This window comes from Microtus pennsylvanicus, chromosome 10, assembly GCF_037038515.1.
Source record: "Microtus pennsylvanicus isolate mMicPen1 chromosome 10, mMicPen1.hap1, whole genome shotgun sequence".
Classification (NCBI taxonomy): Eukaryota; Metazoa; Chordata; class Mammalia; order Rodentia; family Cricetidae; genus Microtus; species Microtus pennsylvanicus.
This window is the reverse complement of record NC_134588.1, coordinates 70,558,657-70,584,485: the sequence shown is the minus strand read 5'-3', so window position 1 is coordinate 70,584,485 and position 25,829 is coordinate 70,558,657. Positions and strand designations below refer to the sequence as shown.

The 25,829-nt window shown below is 45.1% G+C and overlaps 1 protein-coding gene across 7 annotated transcripts in view; it reads right to left on the bottom strand.

The window, feature by feature from the left end:
- Positions 1-25,829, bottom strand: part of Thrb (thyroid hormone receptor beta) — a 326,862-nt gene that overhangs the window by 172,188 nt on the left and 128,845 nt on the right. For all 7 annotated transcript variants that reach the window (XM_075988643.1, XM_075988637.1, XM_075988642.1 and 4 more), the window contains one exon: positions 8,857-8,924. The gene's annotated coding sequence lies outside the window, so the exon portion shown is untranslated. The remainder of the gene's footprint in view (positions 1-8,856; positions 8,925-25,829) is intronic.

Sequence of the window (25,829 nt, the reverse complement as noted above, 5' to 3'; positions counted from 1 at the left end):
TTAGCTCTTTAGCCCTGGGCCATGGCAACCTTCCTTCAGCTCTTTATGTTAGGCATAGAGCTGATGACTGTAGGGGACAATTACCTGGGAACCCAGGAATATGACTGTGGACATATTTTCTCTTCCATCATTATTATCAAAGTTCTGACTCAGCACATTCCAGCGAAGTCATTCTTGTCAGAGGAGTTGGTGTCTCCTGCGGCAGAACAGCATGTGAGCTCAGCCCCAAGCTCGTTTTATTACACAGCCCTGTGTCTAATCTTCTTGAGAGCAGATCAAAGCCATTAGCACCATCTCTCACTGGTCTCCTTCTGCTGACTGTAGCAGAAACCCCGAGTGCACTAAGCAGTGAGTTCCAGGCTGGCCATGGCACAGCAGCCTGAGAGAAATACCCCGAGTGCCACATTCTTGTTTCTGGTTCCCGTCACGTTCCACGTTCACTCTCCCTGTGGCTTTAAAAGCAGGCTCACTAGCGTCCAGGTTTTCATAAAATGACATCATCAAAACAGTCTTCGGTGGCCCACAGACAGTGTCACCATGACAGCTCCCTCTGTGGCTCCAGCCAACTTCAGCTCCTAATCACATGTTCCAGATGTTTCTTTCTCTCCACTGAGGACTGGCATCTGTATCCCTTAAAATGGCAGCCCCTCCACACTCCAAGCTGGACGGGGGCCGCACACTTGGTAGGCTCATCTTGGAAGATTGTGCAGTAGCAACAGGGACAGCTGGATGGGGCAGAGGCACGGAGTGTTGGCTCAGGCAGCCCTAACCTGACAGTGCATACAGTCCCCAGGATCTTCTTTGAGTGTCGTTTCTAAGTTCCCAGATAGCAAGGGTGGGACAGTCTGCAGCCTGTCAAGTTCCCTAGGCCACTAGGCACACTCGGAGTAGCAAAGGAGAGCACCTTAGAGTCCTGAGCGCTAGTGTTCAGAAACACTAATTGTCGCTGTGTGCAGAAGCAGGTTCCTCCAGGGACGGTTGTCCGAACACTCCAGAAGCCTTGGAAATGGGTTTAGAAATGAAGTCTGTGAGTCATTACCCAACTAATCTACCACTTCGTCATCACAGTTTACCATCTCCTCTTCTCTCAGACGCGCACGCAGCTGCTTTCTTCCCAGCATCTGAACAGATGAGACCCTGCTCTCCCTCAGCTGGGCGTCTGCAGCGCTGAGTGGAAGAGGCATCTTAAGTTGATTCCGTGACTTCCTTCACAAAGCAGTGAGTTTTGAAAGGACAGACTTTGCTAAATAAATGTTTTCTGTTCAATTTAGTTTCTCTCTCACTATTCATGCTACGGTGTAAGGTTTGCTTTAAGTGGGATGTGTTGCTCTCAATCCACAGCTGATAAGTGGAAACAACCATACCCACGGTAAAAGCAAAAGGTTTAGAGATCATTCCATTCCCCAATTATTTTGCGATTGCAAACTGGTCCAACTGCCGCGGCGCGTTTGAGGTGAGCTCAACTCCTTGCAAATGTGCCGTCTCATGTAGTCAGCACCGGACTTTGTATGTTCCAAGCGGGCAAAATGACACTTTCACATCTTGGGTGGCGAATGCTGTGTGCATACTGTACACCTAACCCCACGGCAGGTGCTGCCAGCGGGCGATGAGAAGCGAGAAGATGAGGGAAGAGGGGGAGCATCTGGCTGTACTCACAACAGAATCAAACCGTACTAGAAATGCCTACAGCATCTGGCGAAAAGCTGCCTCCCAGACCCCAGCCTGGTTACTGCTGACAGGGCATCTGCCAAATTAAACGCTTCAAGGGAGCAAGCCATCGGCCCTCCCTCAGCTAACAGGAGTTTTAACAGACTGGAGAACTAACTTTTGGTTTTTGGACTATCTACATCTTGCCATCCTTGCTGGTTATCCTGCTCTGGGTAATTGTGACTTTGAGGTTGTCATACTGTATCGAGGTCTAAAGTAGAGGTGACAAAATTTGAGACGAGTATTAATAAGCCACAACACGGCATCAGGTGGGAACGGAACCACCTGTCACACACAACAATAACAGCAACAGAGAAAACCTGAAACTGTGGCTGTTAGGGATCCCCACTGATTACACTTGTCCCCTTTCTCTCTCCACCTGTGCAGGAAGCAACCCCGCTTGAGACAACGCCATCCTTTTTATCAAAGGCTTTCAGGTGTCTGAAGCTACCGTCAGCTCTTTGTCTTTCATTTGGATTTGCTAAAAACATAACTAGCAAGAGCTAAGTAGAGTTGCTATTTATCTATTTAGGGCGTATGTATTGTGGCGCACATATAAATCGGATGATACACTTCAGAGAAGTATCACTGGTGGTGTTCCTACTGGTGGGGCATAGGACTTTGCATAGAGAGAAGCTTATTTACTTGACAGCAGGTTTTCCCAGAGGGAGCTGATGGCTAGCTCCTCTTTCCGCTGGCAGCAGGAAGTGTTTCACAATGCAGAAACTGCTGGCTTTGGGACGGACTCTTTCCATCTCTAGAAAAACCAGACTCCCTACTGTGGTGTGTGTACATAGTTACCACTGGACATGTTACGGAAGTGGTCCATATAACATTGTTGATTACACTTAAAGTCTGTATTTAACATAACATAAACTAGGTAACGAGATATTTCATGAAAGAGATGAATATATTTTTGTTGTTGTTTTCTCGAGACAGGGTTTCTCTGTGTGCCTTTGGAGTCTGTCGTGGAACTAGCTCTTGTGGACCAGGCTGGCCTTGAACTCACAGAGTTCTGCCTGCTTCTGCCTCCCGCCTCCCAAGGGCTAGAATTAAAGGCGTGTGTCACCACCGCCCAGCTTGAACAAGTCTTTGATAAGCTATTTTCTGTTCCATCCAGGTAAATGCTTCAGGATTCCTCTCATTCTCCCAAGGCTAAGGAACAAATTTAGATTTTGCCTCAAGTTCAGCCAAAGTCTTGCTATCACACTGCCAGAGAATATTAAAGGCAAACTCTCAACACTCATGAGAGAAAAATCAAGCAGTCTAGAGAAGTCCTAACCAGATGCTCTTGTGTGTGATATATGATTTCCAGAAAATAAAGCATTTTAAGGACAGTGTTTAAAGAGAGTATTTTAAGGAAACATTTATAAAAAAACAAGGTGGGGACTAACTATTTAATGCCTCTTTAAATGAGGGAATATCTAACTATCAAAACAAAGGGAGAAACCACCAAACAGCCTGCTTCTAGGTGCTCAGGACAAACCTATGAAGGAACTGATTAGAGACTGACAGGAGACTTACATCTTAGTGTCGAGTCTGGAAGCAAATCTGGCTTGGTGACACATGCCTATTCCTGTGACACAAGAGAATGGGGCCAGAGGATCACTTGGGGACAGAGAGATGTTCTAGACCAGCTTGGGAAACAACAGAAGTCCTTAGCCCAAATCAAGCTGAAACAATGATCAGCAACAGACAAACTGTGGACCATTGACGGGATAAATACCTCACACATAAAAGGGTCAGAGAGTACCATGGAAAAAGCAGAAGAGCAGAAAGGGGAGTCAGGACAGGGTTTGATAGAGACTGTGGTGGTGCTGTTTGTGGGGGGTTAGGCAGTGCAGCCTCGCTAGAGAGAGTACATCACTGGGGATGGGCTTTGAGATTAAGAGCCTCACACCACCAGTTCACTCTCTGCTTCCTATATGTGGTTGAGGTGCGTACAGTGCCCAGAGAAGCCAGAAGAGAGCGTCAGAGTCCCCGGAACTGGAGCTGCAAACTCTTGTGAGCTGTTATGTGGGTGCTGGGGATGGAACCTGCATCCTCTGGAAGAGCAGCCAGTGCTCTTAATCTATCTGTAGTCCAGTCTGCTTAATTTCTAAATGGTCGTCCCCTGCCATCAGGTCCAGTGTGAGAATCTCACACAGATATTCACAGTCTTGGTACCATCAGGTCCAGTGTGAGAATCTCACACAGATATTCACAGTCTCGGTACCATCAGGTCCAGTGTGAGACTCTTACACAGATATTCACAGTCTCGGTACCATCAGGTCCAGTGTGAGAATCTCACACAGATATTCACTGCGTAGTTCTGACTCCTTTCTGTCAGAGAGAGCATCTTCACTCTTCCACGGTGGACACTTGGGCTAGTGCCAGTGCAGAGCCAAACACTCATTTACCAAGCAAACATTGGTCTAACGAATGACAGCGAGCAACCAGCCTGAACAATTCTCTCAGATCAGGGTCCCCAAGGTGCGGTCTTTGGATCAGCAATATCTACATCCCAAGGGAAGTTGTTAGGGTGTGGGTGCTTAGCTGGTCTCACAACCTGTGCAGTCTCAAACCACACGAGGAACCCAGGACACCATGTCAAGAAGCCTTTTGGACAACTCTAACAGGTGTTATACTTCCAGAAACACTAACTGCTCAAACGAAAAGGGACAACTTGATTTCAACGACTCACATAATACTTCCCTTAAGAAGGGCATTTACGTTGTAAGACGGCTTGAAAAGAAGGCAAGACTTTGTCACACACACAGACCCGCCCACCACACACGTGTGCTTCGTCTCTCAATAAGGAGTGATGTGTAGCAAACCACTAATGCCCTTGCTTCCCTCCCTCCCCTTCTCAGCATGCCAACCACCAGGCTACAGTTGGTGTTTTCCCCATGTTTGTCTTCAGCCTTTTACTATATAAGCACCAAGGCATTTAGCTTTAATTAGAGACGTGATCTAGGCTATTACAGCAGAAATCACAGCACCTGCCTCAGCAAGCTACATAAAGACACGTGGAGTGGCAGGCAGTGGATGCAACCCGCCCGCTCCTTGCCAACAGGAGGTGAGCAGCCAGGGCAATGCTCACCTTTCAAAATGCAAGTGTAAAGGGGTTATGAGCACAGATCCAAGTTAAAACAATTGTCGCTGCTGATGTATATATAACATAAAATGAAGCAAAGGGGCCCAACACATTGAACTCAAACAACAACAGATTTGCACAGACAAGCTCGGGTCAGTTTTGCACAGCCCTGTAGATCCTGCACCCAAGGGAAGTGTGCATGCCGGGAAGTGTCATGGACTATGGGCAGGAGGAATCCCAAACAGTCATGATGAGGGCCCTGACTCCATCCTGTCAGCACCACAGACAGGCCTTGATTCTGTCAACTGTGATGACAAGACATCACCTGCCTCCCCCTGGCTTAAAAGAAAGGATGTGATGATGGTTTGGGATAAATTCTTTGCCATCTGGAAGCCTATAAAATGAACCGCTTATGAGACTATAGCTGCCAAAGGCACATAGCTATAGCTCTCAAAATGGAAAGTATTGGGAACTACAAAGGAATAGTATACAATGTTGTATCACAGACTTGCGGCTTACTTATCCACTGATGTAATTGGTAGCATTTTCCTATTACTGGCTTCCCCCAGGCCTTGGCAACTAACATTTTACATACAATTTCTGTGATTTTGATTGTATATATACACATATAATACAATATATATATAAATGTATATGTATATAACACACATATATATCCACATATACATATATGGGAGGGTTGGTGTGCATGCATGTTCATGTGTGTGGAGGCCAAAGGTCAACCTCCTGTATCATTTTTTAGGTTTGAGACAGGATCTCTTCCTGAGATCTAGACTGGCAAACTAGAGCCCTAAAGATCCCCAAGTGTCTCCCTCTCTCCCCAGCAATGAGATTAAAGTGCAACCAATCTGTCTGGTATTTTATGAAGATGCTGGGGACCAAACTCAGGTCTTCATGCTTGTGTAGAAAACATTTTTACTATTTTACTGTGCCATCTTCCTAATGTGTGTCTGTAAAAATATATTTTTACTATTAAATATTTATATAATATATAATAGTTATACACACACACACACACACACTCACATACTGAGACTGCAATCTAGGTTGGCCTGTAACTCATTATGCAGCCCAGTCTGGCCTTGAATTCATGGAGACTTCTTCTGCTTCATCCTCCCAAGTGCTAGGATTACAGGTAGAAAACATCACACGTGGTTGGGTTTGGTTATAATAGGTGGTTGAGTTTGGTTATATTAGGGATATCATTTAAATGGTAAAAATGAAATCAAAGGGTAAACTATCCATAGACTAGATTTCAATTATTGATATTTTTACCCTTACTCTCATTCTCTTAAGTAGCTCAAGAACTTGTTGTAGTGGTATAGGGGGTAGGGGTGTGGTTTGGGGGTGGGGCGCTGCCAAAACCCTGGTTCTAGGAAGGTAAGATTCCCTGTCCTGGAGTAGAGAAGATAGGCACCTTCTGCCTTGGTATTTTCCATTTGGTTAAGTTGACTCTTAATGACTTGAAACAAGCGGAGTCACAAGGAAGCAAGCGCTGCTCCAATTCTTTCGTTACATAATTTCATTTCTGCTCTCAGGCCCGTTAAGCTGGTTGGAAGAAAACTGCTAAATTAAATTTGGTTTGATTAGGAAATTTGCGTCATGTGCAGGCAAAGTACGGCATGTGTGGGTTAAAAAATGTTCTGGTTATTTTAAAAAAAAAATGTTTCACAGATGATTCAGTTTTACCATGGCTCCATTGGTGAACTAAATCTGTGTACTGAGGATGTGTTGGGGGTAGACTTTGCTTTGGCCCTTTATTGGGAAATCTCTCAAGTTTTGGACTATTTGTCCTGTTTGAAGAAAAGTCCTATGGTCTCAAAGGCTGGGTGGGACATTTGAACACCTTCATGTCCTTCCTGCTCTGCCCCCTGAGACCCTTTCATAGGTCCCTTTACGTCCTTGTCATACACTTTGGCCTGCTTTTTATCATTTTTGCCAAGGTGAGCCTTGAGCCTCATCTCCTTTGGCCTAAGTCCTTAGCTGCATTTCAGCCCAAGGATCCCACCTTCAATTTCTAGACACAGGCATGGAGAGATTTAAGGAGAGTCCTCTGAAGTGCTTCAGGCTGAGGGAGGGGCTTGAGAGAAGGCCAAATGTCACAGCAGGGTGCTAAGATAGCTACAAGCAAGTGGCAGAATCCAGGGGCTGCTGTTTTATAGATAACACAGAGGCCACTTTCCAACCTCTGTCTCTGCTGAGATGACTGAATCTTGGATTTTACAGTCACTGAGAAGCATCCAAACAGTTGGAGAATATTAAAAATTATGGAGCTGTTTCTATTATTTTAGGTGAGTGATTATCAGGCAAAGAAGGCAAGACATGGACAGCAGGTCTCTGCAAACCTCAGAAATTGCTGAGGACCAGGGTCACAGGGTAGCCCACAGAACTTCAAGAAGATGTCCAGATGCTAGCATCTGGCTACAGTTTTCTCATTCACTAAAGGCCTGGCTTATTTTTCGTGCTCTTTTCCTCTTTATCTTCTTTGTTTATGGAATGACGGTTTGTCGTCTAGAGTGCACAGGTAATTTTGACACAGACCACATGGGGCACACTTCTAGAAAGTTCTGTAGCACCCCGTCATTCCAGACAATTCCCTTATGCTTCTGGCCCCTGGCCAATTCCCCTTTCTCCCTGAGGTCATACTGGTTGCACTAATTCCTATTGCTACAGATTGTCCAAGCCTTTTCTAGAAATAGATAAAAATGGATTCATAGATTGCTCCTTTGGGCCCTAATGCTTCATGCTTCAAACACATAGAGAAACATCCATGTGGGTGTGAAATCGAAGGACCGCCCTGCAGGAATGTGCGAGGGTATTCTGAGGTCCCTGGGGTTCTGCACTGGAGTGGAGGACTTAAGATGACTATTTGACTCGGGGAGGGATGAGGAAGAAGCTGGGGTGGGGGCTCGTAGCGACCCTTCTCAAACAGCACAGCTCATCTTTTTCATGTTGTACAAACTGAGATTCAGTGAAAAGTTGCCTTTGGGAAAACGGGGTAAATTAATTAATAAAGAGACATCCACGTTAGCAGCATGGGAAATACTAATCATTGCATTTTGTATAAAGAACCACAGATCTCAGGATTCTTAAGGGATCCCTTTTCTGTGACAGTCCATAAATTACCAATATTGTTTTCTGATAAGAGAGAGGTGACAGCCCTGGAGGGAGGGCTGGAAGCCAGAGACAGCCAGACTGGGGACTCCCGAGGGAGGGCTTGGGCACCGGGCACACTGTAACATTAGTACTGGTTACCATCAGACAGCACCAGCCCAACCAAGGTGCATAGACAATAGGCCAGAGGCCACAGGCAAGAGAAGCACAAAGACAGCATTCAAAAGACCCGGCTGCTGCCAGCCAACACTTCCATAGACTCCAGACCAGGCCAGACCTGCACACTACCACATGGCCAGAAATCAGAAAGTCCCCCCCTTTTAATAGTGAGCTTTAAAATTGTTAAATAATAACCACAGAAAGGAGAGTGCTGACATAGCCTTAGACGCAGAGACAAACGGAAACTGTTGTTCTAATGACGAAAACAAACCAGCTTCATAATTACAACCCAGCATCCCAAACAGGGGATTGTTATTACCGCATTCCTTTAGAAACGAAGGGGGTCCAGGGGACTTATCAGCAAACCAAGGAAACCTCAGGCATCCACCTGCTCCCCCCTCCCTGCTCGCACAAGCAAAGGCTTATCTAACTCTTGGACTCTTTGGCTTCTTTTCTTTCTTTTTGCACTCAAGGAAAAGACACTTTGCGATGGGATCGGATTCTTCAAGCACAATTCTCTTGTGAAGCAAGAGACACAGCCCTTTCCGGGCAGGATTCTGGGACTACCATTCTTCCCCTGAGCAAATTTACTTATGCCGTTTCTTTTCCTTGATATAATTTTAGACACCTAATACTTTATATTTCTCTGCAATACCAACCTCAGTTGCGTTAAATAAAATTTTTAAAAAGTGGCGGCGCCTCAAATTTGAAGGTAAAAGGGTCAGCTAACAGCGAACATAAGCGCGCGCACAAACAGAGAGTGAAGGGTGACATCTGACCTTATTCACTAAGCCATGTGTGGAGCTTGGTCCCAGGCAGGTCCTCCGAGGAGATGGAAACCACAGATCTGCAAAAAAGGAAACACAAGAAGATAAATATAAATTGCTTTTCAAATTTACGTTCCCCAACATTTGATTAATCAGTACCTGCTCTTCTTTCTGCCTTTCCGTGGGGTCCGGTTTCAGAGCCGGCTCCCATTTTGAAAACATGCAAATTGACTTGGATGAAATCGCATTCTGAACTGGACACAGTTTCATGGAAGAGACTCTGACACAAGGCTGTGATCAAAGAGGCCGGCGACAACCTTCCTGCCTCCCAAAGACTGACTTTTCTATGGGGCTTCAAGAATACACAAGAGCTTTGCACCCCCAGCCTGGGAAGAAGGCTAGGCAGCAAACAGGAACCTCCAGGTGGTGGATGGGAGATTTCATGCTAATGAGAGGCCGTTTCCTATTCCTGGGGATGAGCCAGCACCCCAGTGCTGCTGAGGTGTGGCTCCAGGCACCTGCAGTGAGATGCAGTTGCCTACAGGGTTTATTCTCAGGGGCCTAACAGGGACACTTTCTGGGGCCTATTTAGGGACACTCTAGGTGGCACAAGCTGGGAGCAGGTGGCAGCAGGGGCAGCACCCCGTCTACGAATCTGTTAGCTCTGGCCTTATAATGTTTATGATTGTTGCGGGGAACACAGAAGTCACAGCCATAGTTCAGGAGCATAAATATCTGAACTCCTGACTCTCAGAACCGAAGACGACCCCCCCCCCACCTCTTTTATATCTGTTTCACCAAAATAATGAAAAGAGCACTGGTATAATTTTCGTGATAACCCTCCCTGAGCCTAGATTATAAGTTGATGTAGAAATTGCCAGTCTTTGCTTTTTCTGTATTCATAAAAATATCTATGTATCCATGACAACGGTGTGCTTATGGGTGATTTTGTGTGTGTGTGTGTGTGTTTTGTTTTGAAGACAAGGTCTTATTTTTTTGTAGCCTAGGCTGTCCTTGAACTTGGTCTCTAGACCAGGCTGAACCGAAACTCATGGTGATTCTCCTGCCTCAGTATTCTGAGTACTGAGATTACAGCAGTGAGCTGCCACCATTACTTGGCTTGGGCTTTGTTGGTCTTGTTTGTATTGGTGTGTGCCGTAAACATTCTATTAATAAACTGTCACGCACTGTTTAAGCCCATCAAGAAGCTGGCTCTGCAGATAAGGTTGCTCCCTCTCCTACCTACTGTGGGCTCAACCATAGATGTCTCACTCTGTCTTCTAAGATTCCTTGACCGGGGATGGGCTGGCACCCTGACCTTGTGGGAAGCCCCAAAGTAAAACCATTCTGTCCCTAGGGACTCCGAGAAAGGCAGACCATGGTCAGCACGGTTACGCTTGTTCATCTCGTGCTAAGAAGTCCTGCAGTGCAGGGCTAGCTGGCTGCACACCCTGCCTAACTCTTCACAGGAATTCCATGAACCCGAGTTCACTCCCCATTCTTGCAGAGAAAGAAGTCTATTCACTGAGCCATCACCACGACCTGGGCATTTTAAATTCACTGTATCATGTGGCTTTCTGTCTTTGTCTACATTTTGTAAAAACTCCCAAACTGACTGTACAAAGTTCCTAGCTTTGCTATATTATCTACATGTGTGAATGTGCTCTAATTACAGCTGCTCCCTCCATGCCCAACTGTTTCATGCCCTCCATCCCTTCCTCCACTCCCACAGCATGTGTGCATATGAGCTCTCTCCATCACACAAAATAGACACCCAGTCACTTTTCCTTTGCCCTATGCCTACAGCACCAGGAAAGCTCTGTTTATCACACGAAAGGGATTCCTGGTTACTCAACAGTGTGCAGTGCATGTTGGGTGTGTGCAAATTTTCTCTATGGCCCCACTTGGGGCTTTTTGACAAGGTCTCACCTTGTCCTCATGAAGGCTCATCCACACTATGCCTCTACACAGAGCACACATGCCATGAATATGCAGGCGACACATACTTACTAAAATTTATTATGGCTAACGTCTTTCACTTGGAAAACACATTCAAGATGACTCTGGAATTTTGTTCACCTATCTCCTTCAAAATCCCTTTCTTCTGTTCTTGTCATAGACATTCTAATCCAAAACCTCCAATTTTATCTCACTATGAAGAGAAAAGCTGACAGTACTGGGCTAGGCACCAAGGCATGAAGAAGCATGCTATATCCTAAAAGCATTTCCAAAGAGGAAGCCAACAGAACAATGAGGCATGTGTTTGGAGTTGTTTGGTTTTATTGCGCTTTTAAGTACTTGCATGCCCTTATCCTTGACATTAATATCTAAAAATAAACAGTGCCTTTTGTAGGAACCATATCAAACTTCAATATATATATGAATGTAATTTAACTTAATAATTTTGATTTTGATTTAGGCTATAAGGAATAGATTTGAACTTGGTTACATGGAAACAATATAAATCCTCACATAATTCACATTAAGTAGTTTTAAAAAAATTTTTTAGCTCTTTTTACGTCTCCCTCTCAGAGAGGCAGCTTCCATCTCTCCCTTCTCTCCCTCCTCCTCTCTGCTCCTCTCTCTGCTCTTCTCCTTCTCCCCCTTCCCTTCCATAACCCACTGAATAAATATCCAACCTCAAAAAAAAAGAAGTTTTTTTTTTTTAATTTTACTTTCTTCTTTTCAAAACAGCAACCATGCTGTACCCAAGACCAGCCTGTTCACTATAAGGTCCAGGCGTCCTTAGAACCTTCTGTCTTCTGCCCTAGCCTCCAGAGAGCTGGGGCCATAGGTCAGAACTTCATTCATAAACTCTTGCTAAGTACACTTTATAGTTTGTAGTAATAATTTCACATGCGTTAGTTCTCACAGGGACATGAGACAGACAGTATTAACAGACTTCTTTTCTGGATTCGGAAAGGAGAGGCAGAGAGAGAGTGAGGCAGACCCCTGGCAAGGAGTTCCCCTGGGGGAGTCTGATGACATAGGCTCGTTCCGAATGCCTGAGAACAAGCTCTAGTTTTAGAGTCGAAACTCTTAAGAATCTGAGACTTTGGTGCCATGGAGGTGGCCTCTAGAATTTGTGGAATACAGACAGCATCTCTTGTGTTCCTGAGAAGCGACCTATTCGAGTCGGCTCACGAGGCACGAGACAAACTCTGTGGTGACTTGGCTGTGCAGAATGCCAGTTAGAGAAGGGAGCTGAAGCCAAACCCTCCCAACCTAAACACACCTGGGCTTAACTCTTCTTTTTAGAAGGCGTTAACTCTTCTTTTTAGAAAAGAGGGAATTGAGAATTTGCCCAGCACTCAAAGGAGGCCACCCAGAGTCATAATGAGAATCCTTCCCAGCAACAACTGCAGCTTAGAAAGTGTGTCTGTTACACCTTTTAAAGTTGGGGTGCAGACATGTTACTAGAGTGGATATTTTGTAGTTCCAACAGAGTACTGTTTTGTAACCGACTTGTATGCCAGCTTGGAATACATTTATTCGTGGGCGGGGAAACAGTGCAGTTCGTTTTTGTTTAGTCATCTGACCTGAGGTGAGGTTGGCACCATTTCCCGGCTGCTCCCAATTAATGCAAATTGAAGGGTGAGGGGGAAATAAAGCGGCTTTAACTGGGCTCATAGATCTGTTATAAACAGCCCTTCACTTGATCTATTTTAGGGGAGAGCCTTAACTGTGAGCAAACAAGACAACACAGAAGAAACTAGCAATTACAGAACATGTAATTTTACTACAAAGCATGGAAAGGGTTAAATTTATATTGAAATTATTTGCTTATTTATTTGAGACATGGTCTCTTGCTATGTAGTCTGGAACTGGCTGTGTAAACTCGGCTGGCCCCCGTCATACAGAGAGTGACTTCTTTCTCCCTCCCGAGTGCTGGGATGGAAGGTGAGGGCCACCACTTCTGGCTAATCAAAAATCGCTTCTCTCTGTCCATCCATTTGTCCATCCATTTGTCCATCCACCCATCCATCCATCCATCCATCCATCCATCCATCCATCCATCCATCTTTAGTCTCTCAGCTCTCACCTGAGGTGGACCAAAGTGTGTGAACAGTCTGTACCTTTCACTTCTGTTTTTCAAGGGTTTGCTAAGGCTTCTGGGTGACTCCCCATGGGAGGCCCTACCCTTTCTGAGGAGTGGGTAGGGGTGGGCTAGGAGAAGGTGGGGAGAGGGAAAGGAGGGGAGAGAGGGGGAACTGGGATTGGTATGTTAAATGAATAAAAAAAAAAACAAAAAAATTATTTTGACAGTCACACTGCCTTCCCTTATACAGCCGCAGAAGGCTGCCAGGCTTCTTAGTGTCGAATCTTATACACACTGCAGAGGTTCCAGTTCACAGACACAGAAGGTATAGCGTAGGACAATCTGTTTGATGGCAATTGCCCCCTTTACCCAGAGAAGAAGCCGGAAGGTCCTGTTCTCCCCTGAGAGAAGCAGAAGAGGGCGTCAGATCCTCTGGAGCTAGAGTAACAGGTGGTTGTACAGTTCCCGACATGGGTGGTAGGGGCCAGACTGGGTCCTCTGCAGAGCAGTGGGCCTCCTTAACCACCTGGGATTGTTTGGATACACTCTTTCTTGTTCTTATTCTTATTCTGTGTCCTCCTCTTCCTCCTCCAGCTTCTGCTTCCTCTGCCTCCCTCTTCCTACCTTTCCCCAATGATCTGCTCTTTCGGTTCTCTTCTAGGTTGAGGGGCCCTTTCGTATGGCCGTGCCAACGCTGGAGTTTCTAGAGAAATTCTTACTCGTTTGGCTTTGCGTTATAAAACTTGGGTGGTACAGACTGTTTTTCTAATTTTCCCTTTTAAAGATTGTCAGCAAGCATGAGACTTCCCCTTTGAAGGTTTCAAATATGAAACACTATAATAATAACATATGTCATCCTCCCTCACCTCCTGCACGAACTTCACATCACCTCAATGCTCAGCGAAGAAGCTGTTTTATCCCCTGCATCCTTCCGTCTTACTTTCTCTCCACATGACTGTCTTTTGTCCATAGGATTTCATCAGACACGCTCATCCAGAAGTTCGAGACAGTTCTTGCTCCATTTAAGTGTCTTTCTCCTGCCACACGATTACTTTGGGAGTTGCCTGACCTGGCCTCCCGTGGAGAAGAATGATACAGTAGAAATAGCTCACATTAACTATCTCCATAAAAACAAGACGGCAAGAGCTTCCCAGCTGCTGCTCTCCCCATAGAATCCCAAGGGAGCTCCAATTGGACAAAAGACTCACCCTGCTAACCTTTGGACCCATGAACTCGTCAATGCTATTTGTTTCGAGCTTCTGGGTTTGGAGATAATTCGGTACTGACCAAGGAAGCCCAGATAACATCACTGAGCACTGCTGGCTGATATAAGGCTTTTATCTATTATAGGAAGGGATGACCACATGGAAGACAGTTTAAAACCAGGCAATAAAGTCAGCAAATAGCTGCCAAATGTCAGCTGGATCACAAAAGATTTATGCAGGATATAAAGATAAGCCAAGTTAAACAGAAGTTCCACACAGAAAAATGAATCTATAGGCCAAAGAAAACTTAGTCAGAAGATGGGAAATAAAGTATCTAGGACCCAGTGATAGCAGCAGCCCCTCATTTGATGATTCAGGAGAGAGAACAGATGATTAGAGGGCTTGTTTGATGGTTCAGCAGGCAGAGGTGTTTACTGCCAGAACTGATAACCTGAGTTTTATCCCTGAAACCAACATGGTAGAAGGAAAGAAGTGACCCCTGAAACTATCCTCAGAGCAATGTGCACTGTGGCATGAATGTGTGTACAAAACATACACATACAAACAAGTAAAATGATGATGATAATGATGGTGGTGGTGGTGATGGTAATGGTGGTGATAACAATGGTGGTGGTGATGATGATGTTGGTGGTGGTGATGGTGATGATAGTGGTGATGATGGTTATGGTGATGATGATGATGGGGTGATGGTGGTGGTGATGATGGTGGTGGTGATGGTGATGATAGTGGTGATGATGGTTATGGTGATGATGATGGTGATGATGATGATGATGATGATGATGATGGGGTGATGGTGGTGGTGATGATGGTGGTGGTGATGGTGATGATAGTGGTGATGATGGTTATGGTGATGATGATGGTGATGATGATGATGATGATGATGATGATGGGGTGATGGTGGTGGTGATGATGATGGTGATGGGGGTGATGGTGGTGGTGGTGGTGATGATGATGGTGATGATGATGGTAATAATGATGATGGTGATGGTGGTGATGATGGTGGTGGTGATGATGATGATGGTGGTGGTGATGATGATGATGGTGGTGGTGATGATGATGATGATTGTGAATGGAGAGGTGGATACTGGGGACAGTCTTGTGGCCCAGGTTTACTTAGGGGAAATTGACTATGGGCCCACCCAATAGGACCTGGAGTCTCAGAGGAGATGAAATTGTCACCATTGGAGATAAGAGAGAGTGAAGAAATCAGAGCCTAGGTTCCTTCTTCCTTCTAGTTTTCTTTCTCCCTCCTCCTCACAATGACCAAGTCTAGAAGATATACATGCTCAGGAGGCTGCCTGTTAGTAAGAAGGGGAGGGTCAAGAAAAAATCTGAGGGTGGTTAAGTGTCCAGGCTGTCTTAATCTACAAGGCCCACAAAACACCATTTTCAGAGCTGACTGTTGAAGCCATGAACATGATGGAGAACCGGCTTAGGCTCAGTTGGAAAGTGGGTAGGGCCCAGGCAGGAAGGCCAGGGAGATGACTGTGGACAGTGGCCCTTGTAGAGCAAAGCACTGAAAATCTTGGAGGGACAGTGAGTAGGGCATTCTGGCTTGGGAGCGCAAAGCTTGGGGATCCAGTAAGTGATGCTACAGGGGCGGAAATAAGCTTCAGTAGTTTGGGATTCTACAGGAAGACTGAGTTTGTGTTCTGAAGTTAACTGGATGTGTAATGGTTTGAAGCAGGGAGTAATGACATCCAAATTATGTATTAGGACTATTACTTCATATCCAGTTTGAGGAAGACACTGATGATAGACAAACTAGAAACTATTAAGCGTGGACCCTGTGGAAACTACAGCTCTCCTTAACCCATCTGCAGGCATTTGTGTGAGCATTCAGCTTTCAGAGAGATGCTGCTTGGTTTTCACAGTGGGCCTCATGACTCCTGACCCCATCAGAAATTTTAAGCATCAGAATCCAGAAAGTAATGGAGAAAGCTTTCATTTTAATTCTTTTAATGAGGACCAAAATGTGCCAGCAGTCACGGGAATGAATAGAAAAACAGATACAATATTACAACATTTACAAGGAAGAAGTCTAAACAAATGATCTAGATGAATTTGACAGAAATGAACCAAGTTCAAGAGAGCCTGGAAGGTTCAACTCAGGGCTGTAGCTGTCTGCTGATTTATTTCCTTCCTTCCATGCCTTGAGGGGGAGAAATCCATATTTCCAAAACACTGTAGTATTGCTGATGCTGCAGAGGATCCTAGGCAAACACGAGGCAAAAATGTGCTGCTCCCATGTCCAACACAGGCATCACAAATCCAAGACAATGCCTTCCGCCACTGCCAAGATCAAACACAGACTGTACGTCCTCCCCAGTCAGAACCTCAGGTCGCCAGGCTGGGGATGTGCCTTACACCTCTGTTCTCTCTTCTGTGGGGCAGTCTGTGTTTGTTATAAAAGCTACTCTTTTATTCCGGGAGAATGAAGGGTTGATAAATGTTTCTATTGGACTGGCTTACATCCTGCAGTCTGACCAGAGATGCACGCTTATCCTCACATTTAGCACACACGAGAGGGTTGGGTCACGGGCTTCCTCATACCCATGTTCACCAAACACCTTGGTGTCAGCACAGAGCAGATAACACAGACATGGATGAAGCTGACTGAGGGGGGATGTTTTTGCATGCATGAGAACCTATTTGCTTATCAAACTTTCCTACTGAGGGTTGAAATCAGCACGGTCATCTCCATCAATGATGGGCAGCGTATCTCGACTATTTGACAAATTCTTAACCTCAGTCAAGCACAAGCAGGCACATAGCCTTTCAAACTGTGGTGACCATTGGGTTGGCATTTGAATGTCACTGATTTCCTTACTTTAGGGATGGTTTCTGACATTTGAAAAAAATCAGTCACCATCAGTGTAGATCCATAATGAAGACAGTCAGATGCACCACGTTTTCTCTTTAATTTTTCAGCTGACGAATGAAGGGACTGTGATGTCCACATCAGCATGAGGCCGTTCCCTGCTCCCCTCAACACCAACCTCAAAAGAATGGGCTGTTCAATTAAAACAGAAGAAGCCAAGGTTTGTCAAGCCGGCCTTTGTGCAGGGGCTGACAATAGCTGAGAACTGAAAGACAGAGATCCAATCCCCACTCTCCTCTCTCAACACATCTCTTCCGCTGGGTAATTTATACCCTGCAGGTAGCAAGCCATTCATTTTGCCGTCATTTATTGTTCCTTTTCCAAATGCAATGGAGTTACAGCATTAGTTTACCGTCTTTTCTCTTAGGTAGAATTATATTATTCTCCTTCTTAGTCCTTGCAACAAAGATGGCATTCACCACTCTGGAGGGCCACCCAGGAGGTTCTGTGACCAGAGCATGGGCAGGGAAACTGCTACCTGGAAAGTTGCAGGAGCAGAAGCCGGGCCCCAATTTGTCAGTCTCAATTAGACACAAGAACGTGCTTTATAAGAATTGCCTTTACCCAGCAAATGATCTTAGCCAGACACCATGGAGCCAAGCAAAGACAGATGATAGAGGGACAGAAGAATGGATGGAGGACAGACACATGGACAACCCATAAAATCATCATCCTTCCACACTATCTATCTGCAAATATGGAGCTACTTCTTTAGATGTTTTAAAAGTCTCTTCTGGTTTTGGACACAAAACAGATCCATACTATGGGATTCTCAAGCTAAATGTCCCTTAGGGGCTGCCTGGGCTGTGCTCAGATATTGGGATATCCGTTCTGTCATTTTTTTTTTTGATCTTCATCCCGGTGTCCTCCTTCTGCTCTTCCCCTTCAGCACATCAGCATTTAGTGAGTGCTTCAGAAGCCTGATAGGTCTGCACACTCTTTTATTAGGTAGCTCTACTTCTAAGGATTTATCTGAAAGAAGTGATCATGGGCTTTGTGACATAGATGTCCACAAGGTGCCACTTATAACAGGAAAATACTAGGAGGAGAGACAGTTAATTGTAAAACTAGGTAGAGAGGTGGCCGAAGGTTTCTGGTTTATTCTGTATTCCCAACTGCATTTTCCAAACAATTCCAGCTGTAAACATCAGCAATGGGTTGAAAATAACCCGTCTGCGCTTGATACAGAGCCACTGACAAGTCCCCAGGCAGACGATCTTTACTTCCACAATTGGCTAGCTCAGTGACTACCAGGGCTAGATACAGTGTAGCTCTGTGCCTCACCCTCCACCACTGTAAAATGGGGGCATTAATGCTACCGGGCTCAGAGCTGCAATGGGATTAAATTGAATAAGTTAAATACGGAAATGCACAAAGCCTGAGGTGTTGGCTTCTGTCAGGATGGCAAGGGGCAAGTATTTATATGGATCCATACAATTCCCAGTGTGAACCATAGGCTACTTCTGAGAGCCCCTAATGCCATGTTCCTTATCTGGAGCATCAGAATGGGGCCTGGGAAATTAAACATTATACCCATCGTGGCAACATCGCAATGTCTTAACAGGAGAATTTTCTGTTTGGAATAATCCAGTTTATGTCAATTTGACCTTATTCTGTCTGTTTCAAAGTGAAGATGACACGCATTCTCAGGAAGCTGTCCTGAGATATTTGCCACCAGCATAGCCAAATAATAATAATTTATAATAATAATATTCAGAGATATAGTTTGGCAGAGGAAAAATGGTCCCAGGCTGGGGTTTGATGGACAGCGATTTAAGCCAGCAGCAAAGTGGTAAGTCGGCAGTGTCTAAGTGGATCCAGCTGCAGGAGACAATACTCTCTAGTTTCTTGGGGGATTGCAATGTATGGAACATTGAAATCCGAGGCATTGACCCAAAAAGAGGGCATTCCAATTCCTTCACATTTTTCTGAAAAGTTGTCCAAACTACAACTTAGAAACAGCACTAACAAATTAATGACACAATTAGTAATTTCTAGGTTAACCACTGAAAAAGAGTAAAAGAATACATGAATGACAAGCCAAGAGAGGTGAAATGCTCCATTAGCTCAAAATAATGAAGAGGAGAGGAGAAGAAGTAGACGAGAAAGAAGGATAATAGGATTAGGAATAAGGAGAAGAGAGGAGAGCCAACAGTGGGGCAAAGAGAAAAACCTCAAACAGCAAACGGACTCTAATTCAAATAATGCAGCGATTTTGTAAAATACCATAAGGCTAACTTCTTTAAAGATTTCCAGCTAATTGTTGCTTAATGAGATATAGGACCTAAAGATTGCAAGAAAAAAAATGGCCCCGAAACGTTAAGAAATTGTTATCTCAGTACCAATCACCATGAACTTAATAACAAGAGACATTATTTGAAATAAAAATAGGTGTTTCAGAGCAACGAAGGAAGAAACCAGAGGAACAGACACAGATCTAATTCTCTGTTATGAAGCCATAGACACAGAAAGTCAATGGCTGGGATTAAGCCAAAAGTCGGAAAATCCACCATGTTGTGTGAGAGACCCCCATGCCTTCTCAACAACAGGTAGAAGCACCTGGCAGATGGGGAAGGGTATGGGCCCGGGAATGCAACCATCAAATCTGCCTGCCTCCATCTGTGCAGCGCCTATGGACAACAGCTATCGAATACACAGAACGTACGCTAAGTCAAAGTTTCCTCTGCACTGGGTGGCAGACAGTTAAGTCTGAACAAGCTTCAAAGGGTAAAAGCACACAGAACATGCTCTCTCACATGGTGATTTGGACACGTGGATCCAGAATAACACATGTTAGAAAGTAGACAATATTACCTGTACTGGGAGGAAGCTGTGTCATAGCAAACATGTAAGCGCTGCAAACAGTGTGACCGCAGAAAGATTGGCATGCATCCATTCTAGCTGGGTGTCCCACTCAGTTTGGTCCAGCTGCCCATCACCTCAGGGCTTACCAACCTCCTGTGCGTTCTTGTCTAGATGAGCAGGACCAGCTGCATCATGAGGCTGGTCCCCGCCACCACGTGTCTTTCTCGACCTCTCTTGACAGTGTTCTAAGGGCGTTTAAACTCACCAGTGACAGAGTCACACCACCTGCCTGTATATTCCATGCTGGATCCCAGTGAAGTCCCTTGTTCCCAGGGCTCCACTCTCCCTGGGCTCCCCATCTGCCCGACTGAGCCTGCTTCATTGGGGCTCCCCACTGTGGCTCCTCTTGAACCTGTAATATAATGGATTCTGTGTTTTCCTATGCCTTGCCCAGCCTGGATGCATGGACATTTTGTAGAGATCCCCAAAGACCACTCAAGGGGACTTATCTCCCAGTTACAACCTAACAGCTTTGCCTAGCTACCCCATCTTTCCTCTTTCTGTTGGCTTCTGGAATACTCAACCTTAACTTTGGACCCCCAGAACAGTGGTTTTTCAGTTTTCTTTAACATGAACATGGCAAGAAATCTATCTTATAGAACGACCCCACCTGCAAACCCACACATACATGGGAAATATGGGCATGGACATTTTAGGAAATTGGACCCTAGCTCCAGGCAGTGTTGCCTGGTGTTCTCACCTCTGTTCTAGTCTTCATACCCTGACCTGCTGGACTGGCGGTCACTCTCCAGGTACTCCTCTGGACTTCGGTTCAGTACTCACTAAGATGGCTTCACAGTGTCCACCAGTGACTAAGAGTGACGACAGCCAAACTTCCTGGCCGAGTCAAGTGCCTAACGAGTCTGGAAACAGTATTTTCCAGAGTTCTTGGCATGTATGGAACCCTCCGTGCAGTTACACTGGAGGGTTGCCATGCATTTTGCTTGTCTACCAAGAGCCCAGATGGTTATTGGTACCTAGCCTTCATTTCCTTTGCTTTCTCACCTTTTCTTTGAATGTATGCCAATCTATTACAGGCTACATTACGTATCCTTACAATAAGCTACCTTAATATCTTCCCATAGCAAGCTTTTAAAAATGCCCTTTCTGAGTGCCACAGCAAATCCTACAGATTGGGTGCAAGAGAAGAGGATGCAGGAGTCTGCTGGAATAGGAAGTTCAGCACCTGCAAGGTGCACGCTTCTCATCCCACCGTGTAACAATGTCTGCAGCCCTGGGCGCAGAGAGCAGACGGCGAGTGTGACCACATGACTGAACTCACTGCTAACCTTCCAGGGAACCATATCCACTCCGGCTTTCCACGAACTGGGAGAGGCATTGAAAGCTCACTCTGGGAGACACAAAGGTGTCTTTGAGAGAGGAACAAAGGTCCCGCTGAGGACAATAAAGATTGGTGTGAGCATCTCTGTGCACCGCTGTGATAAAGCAGTTCCTGCTCTTGAGTTTCCTTATCTGAGTTTCTCGAGACTTTGAGACTGGGTGCCTACAGGGGAGCTAGCAACCAGACTGGAAGCAACCAGCTCGGGCACGTGAGAATAAACCTTATCTGTCTGCCCCAAGAGAAAATTTCGCCTTCATAAAACTTTTATTTTCAGACATTCCCTTTGTTTCAAGTGAAAAAAGCTTTCCCTACAAAAGGTTCTCAGGTCACTTTTGGGCAAGCTGCCAGTCCCAACACCTACAGAAAGCAAGGGATGTTTTGGACAAAGCCCATGGTCCACTTTGGGACTACTGGAGTTGGGATATGATGTTTCTGGCTGTTTCTTTAGTAAAAAATGGTTTAGGAAATGCTGAGGAGCATCAGAGGGTTGCACATGTCAGCAGACACACTGGGAGACTGAGCTCCACAGTTGTCCATGGGATGTTTGCCTCTGTGTGAGGTCAGAAGTAACTGCAGATGAAAAACGGCTGTGCAACCACAGAGACAGCTTGAGAGGTAGGAAATCACCACAATACAATGTTACATATCAAAAGCAGGATAAAAGCCAGCTGTGGGGACACACACCCACACATAGTCCCAGAACTTGGCCATCTGGGCAAGACAATCGTCATAAGTTTGAGGCCAGGCTGGGTAACAGAGTGAGGCTGCTGCCATACCCCCTGCCCTGATGGTCATGGACTAAGCCTTTGAAACCCTAAGCAAGCCCCAGATTGAATGCTTTCTTGTATGGAGTTGCCTTGGTCATGGTGTCTCTTAACACACTAGAACAGTGATTAATATTGTTGTTTTGTGTGTGTGTGTGTCTGTGTGTCTCTGTGTGTTTGTCTATGTGTGTGTATGTCTGTGTGTGTATGTGTGTCTCTGTGTGTGTATGTCTGTGTGTTTGTCTCTCTCTGTGTGTAGGTGTGTCTGTGTGTCTCTGTGTATGTGTCTATGTGTGTGTATGTCTGTGCGTGTGTTTGTCTGTGTGTGTGTATGTGTGTCTCTGTGTGTGTATGTTTGCGTGTGTGTGTGTATGTGTTTATGTGTGTGTTGGTAGTTAAACCCAGGGCCTTCTGCTTATTCAGCAAGCACTTTATAATCCAACCCTCCTTTCCATTTTTATTTTGAGATTAAGTCTCACTAAGTTGCCCAGGCTGGCCTTGAACTCCCTTTGTGGCTCAAGCAGGCCTTGAACTTGCCATCCTTCTGCCTCAACTTCCTGAGCATGATACATTTCTTTAAAGTCTCTAGCTTATTAATCCATTGAAGTTTGTCTTCATAGGGGGAGATTTCAGGAGTTAAAACTTTCATTCATGCTGGAGAGCTGGAAGACTGTACTCAGTGAATTTCATGTAAAACAGAAGCAAGGCGCAGAACCCTAGTCCAAGGGGTATTTGCATGAAGGCAGACCAAATTACAAAATAACTCAGGCTGGAGATGAAGCTCATGGGTGGATCTGGGAGTTCAATCCCCAATGTCACACACAGATCCTCACCAGAAACACTACTCTCTATATATACCTTTTCCACTTGCATTCTGCGGGATGCTTTCACTACAGATTGTAAAGAACATTAAGATTGAAGGGGACTCGCCGAATACCTAGTGGATGAAAATGTCGCAGAAGGAGACAGTCGCTCCCTCAGGAGAGTTCCCTACTCCTACAGAAACGGATGTTACCCAGCTGGTGACAGCCAAATCTCTCTGGACATTTGAAAAAGAAATGAAGGCAGTCAAAAGGAATGAAACTGCCATTTCAAGCCAAGACCATAGAATATTCCAGCAAGTGAGCAGGTGCACTGGCGTGCATGCCGAGCAAGGCGACCCCATTTCCATGTAGCTTCTAGCTTCTTGGTTACTTTCTTGAACCGTGTCAGTCACGTCAGGATGGAGGTCACCCTAAACCCAGAGTTGTGCTGACCAACCTCAAGAAGAAGAAACAGTGCAATGGCCTGTTTTTACTATTGGTTCCTCTGACTTTACATATTTGACAGATAATTTTACATGTTTCAAAAAATGACAAGTCCTCTAATTCCTTGTTACTCTCAGACCACTTGAATATTAAGAAGTTTTCTTCTTCTCACTCAATCTCAATAAAATAAGAAAGAGCTCAGTGTGGCACTGTAGCCATACAACGAAGAACACAATTCATCGTCTATAGTATAGTTTTCTTTTGCCCGTCTCCCAGCAAAGGATTTGAAAGAAACTGGAAACGGTCACAGACTGGACAGAAATGTGTTTACTGTGGATAAACCCTGGGGTTTTAATGAGTGTCTAGAATCCGGGACTATGCTTTGAGTTGTCTGCTTGCTTTGTTTTTTTTTTTTAAATCTATAATGGGATGACCGACTTTCAACATGTCAGAATAATTTCCAATCCTTAGGCAAAGACATTTGCTGCTGACCTTGGCGGTGAGTTTAGGCTGTTGAGCATGTGCATTGCTCAACAAGAGAGAAAAAGGAACATAATGAAGTGGGAATCAAGGCTGTGGTCTGTCCGGATTTCTTCTATCAAAGGACAGATTTACAGTGTTAACTCAGGCTTACAAGGGAAGGAAACCAAACTTTGGGTTAAGTGAAGAACCTGGATGGGAAAGAAGGTAACAAATCCCCTGTGTCTGTAGTTTTTTTTTTCTCCTATTCTCCCTCCTGGAACTTCACACCGGGTAGCTCTAGGCCCACTGCCTGCAGGGTCTACTAACTTAGCGGCTCGAGAGGGATGGATACCCAATATCTGGGTATAAATGTTCTCCCTGTAAGGACACACTGGTATAAGAAAGTCCACAAGGCAATCAATGAAAGAGAATGGAGACTCTCTTTCGGGTGTAGGATTCTAGTTGGTAAATATGGAAGGGATGTTGGCATAAGACAGCAGTGGGCATCAGCCACGGTGGGTAAGAATTTGGGGAGGGAAGGGATAGCTGTATTGTAACAGGCTTTCTCCTCCCCAGGCACATACATTCATACAACAGCAATTATACAGGAAGCCTGTGGATAGCAGAGAGCACAGTCAGCTAATGTCACGTGCCTCCTGACACGCAGCACCGAGGACAAGTTCACACTAGTACTGTTCCTCCCAAAGGCGCATCTCCCAAATCCAACCTAGAAGAGACACAAGAACTCCAAACTCGAGGCGTTCTCAAAGACGACTGGTCTGTGTTCCCCGCAAATATCCGAGTCACAAAGGCCTACTTCTGAATGAAGGGGGATAATGTGCTGTGATAGCTAAGTGCAACAGGGTATCTTAGTCACTGGTGCTGGGAGAACACATTTCCATCAAGGACATCGTCATAGTTCTTGTCAACCTGACACAGAACTAGAGACACCTGGCATGAGGGTCAACTGAAGAATTGTCTTCATCAGATGTGAACGAAAGTAAGAAATAAAAAAGGAAGGGGCATTATGGAGAAGAGAGTTTATGGAGGATAAAGGGAGAACATAGCCAGAGACAGGGTCATCTGGGAGAGGCGAGTGAACATGACCACACTGAGATGGGCCATGTGAGGAGAAGGGGAGAGAAGGAAAGAGGGGAGAGCCAGACCAAGAGGCTAGGCAGGTGAAGAACAGATGAACACATCCAGTTATCCATTTTACACCTGTCAGAACAGCCAAAATCAAAACCGCTAATGACGGCTTGTAGGACCCAGCCATGACAAGTTCAACAGAAGCCAAGTCTCAATGGTTTAACCTAAGACAATGCCTGGTTCCAACAAAGACCACAAACTGAGATCACCCAGACACCACCCAGGAACAGACCATCCAAAGGAAGTTCCTAACGTTTCAACCATTGTAGATAGGATCACCTGCCACCACACATCCATTGCTTTTCACCAGGACACCCCTAGACAAATGTCAGCCAATCAGGGGTCATTAACCTTAGAAATCCCTTACCCCTACCTTTGCTATTATAGAAACCCAACCCCAACTGAGCTTGGGGGTCTCCGATCACGCCAATACATTGGACACATGGAGAGTCTGAGTTAGCTAAGGTTCATTGCTTTTACATACAGGACTTGGTCTCCTAGTTGGTTTTGGGGGAACTCTATGATCTGGGCATAACAGGCTTATGCTGAAGAGGATATGGAGTAACGGATACACTCCTCCATTGCTGGTGGGAGTGCAAACTTATACAGATGATTTGGAAATCAGTATGGTGATTTCTCAGAAAATTAGGAAACAATCTACTTCAAGACCCAACAATACCACTGATGGGTATATACTCAAAAGATGCTCAATCATACCACAATGACATGTGCTCAACTATGTTCACAGCAGCATTATTTATAATAGCTAGAATCTGAAAACAACCTAGCTGTCCCTCAACCGAAGAATGGATAAAGAAAATATTGTACATTTACACAGTGGTAAAAAAAATAATGACATCTTGAAATTTGCAGGCAGATGGATGAATCTAGAAAAAAACACATTGAGTGAGGTAACCCAGACCCAAAAAGACAAATATAATATGTATTCACTCCTAAGTGGCTGTTAGACATAAGGTAAAGAAAAACTAGCCTACAGGCTACAACCCTAG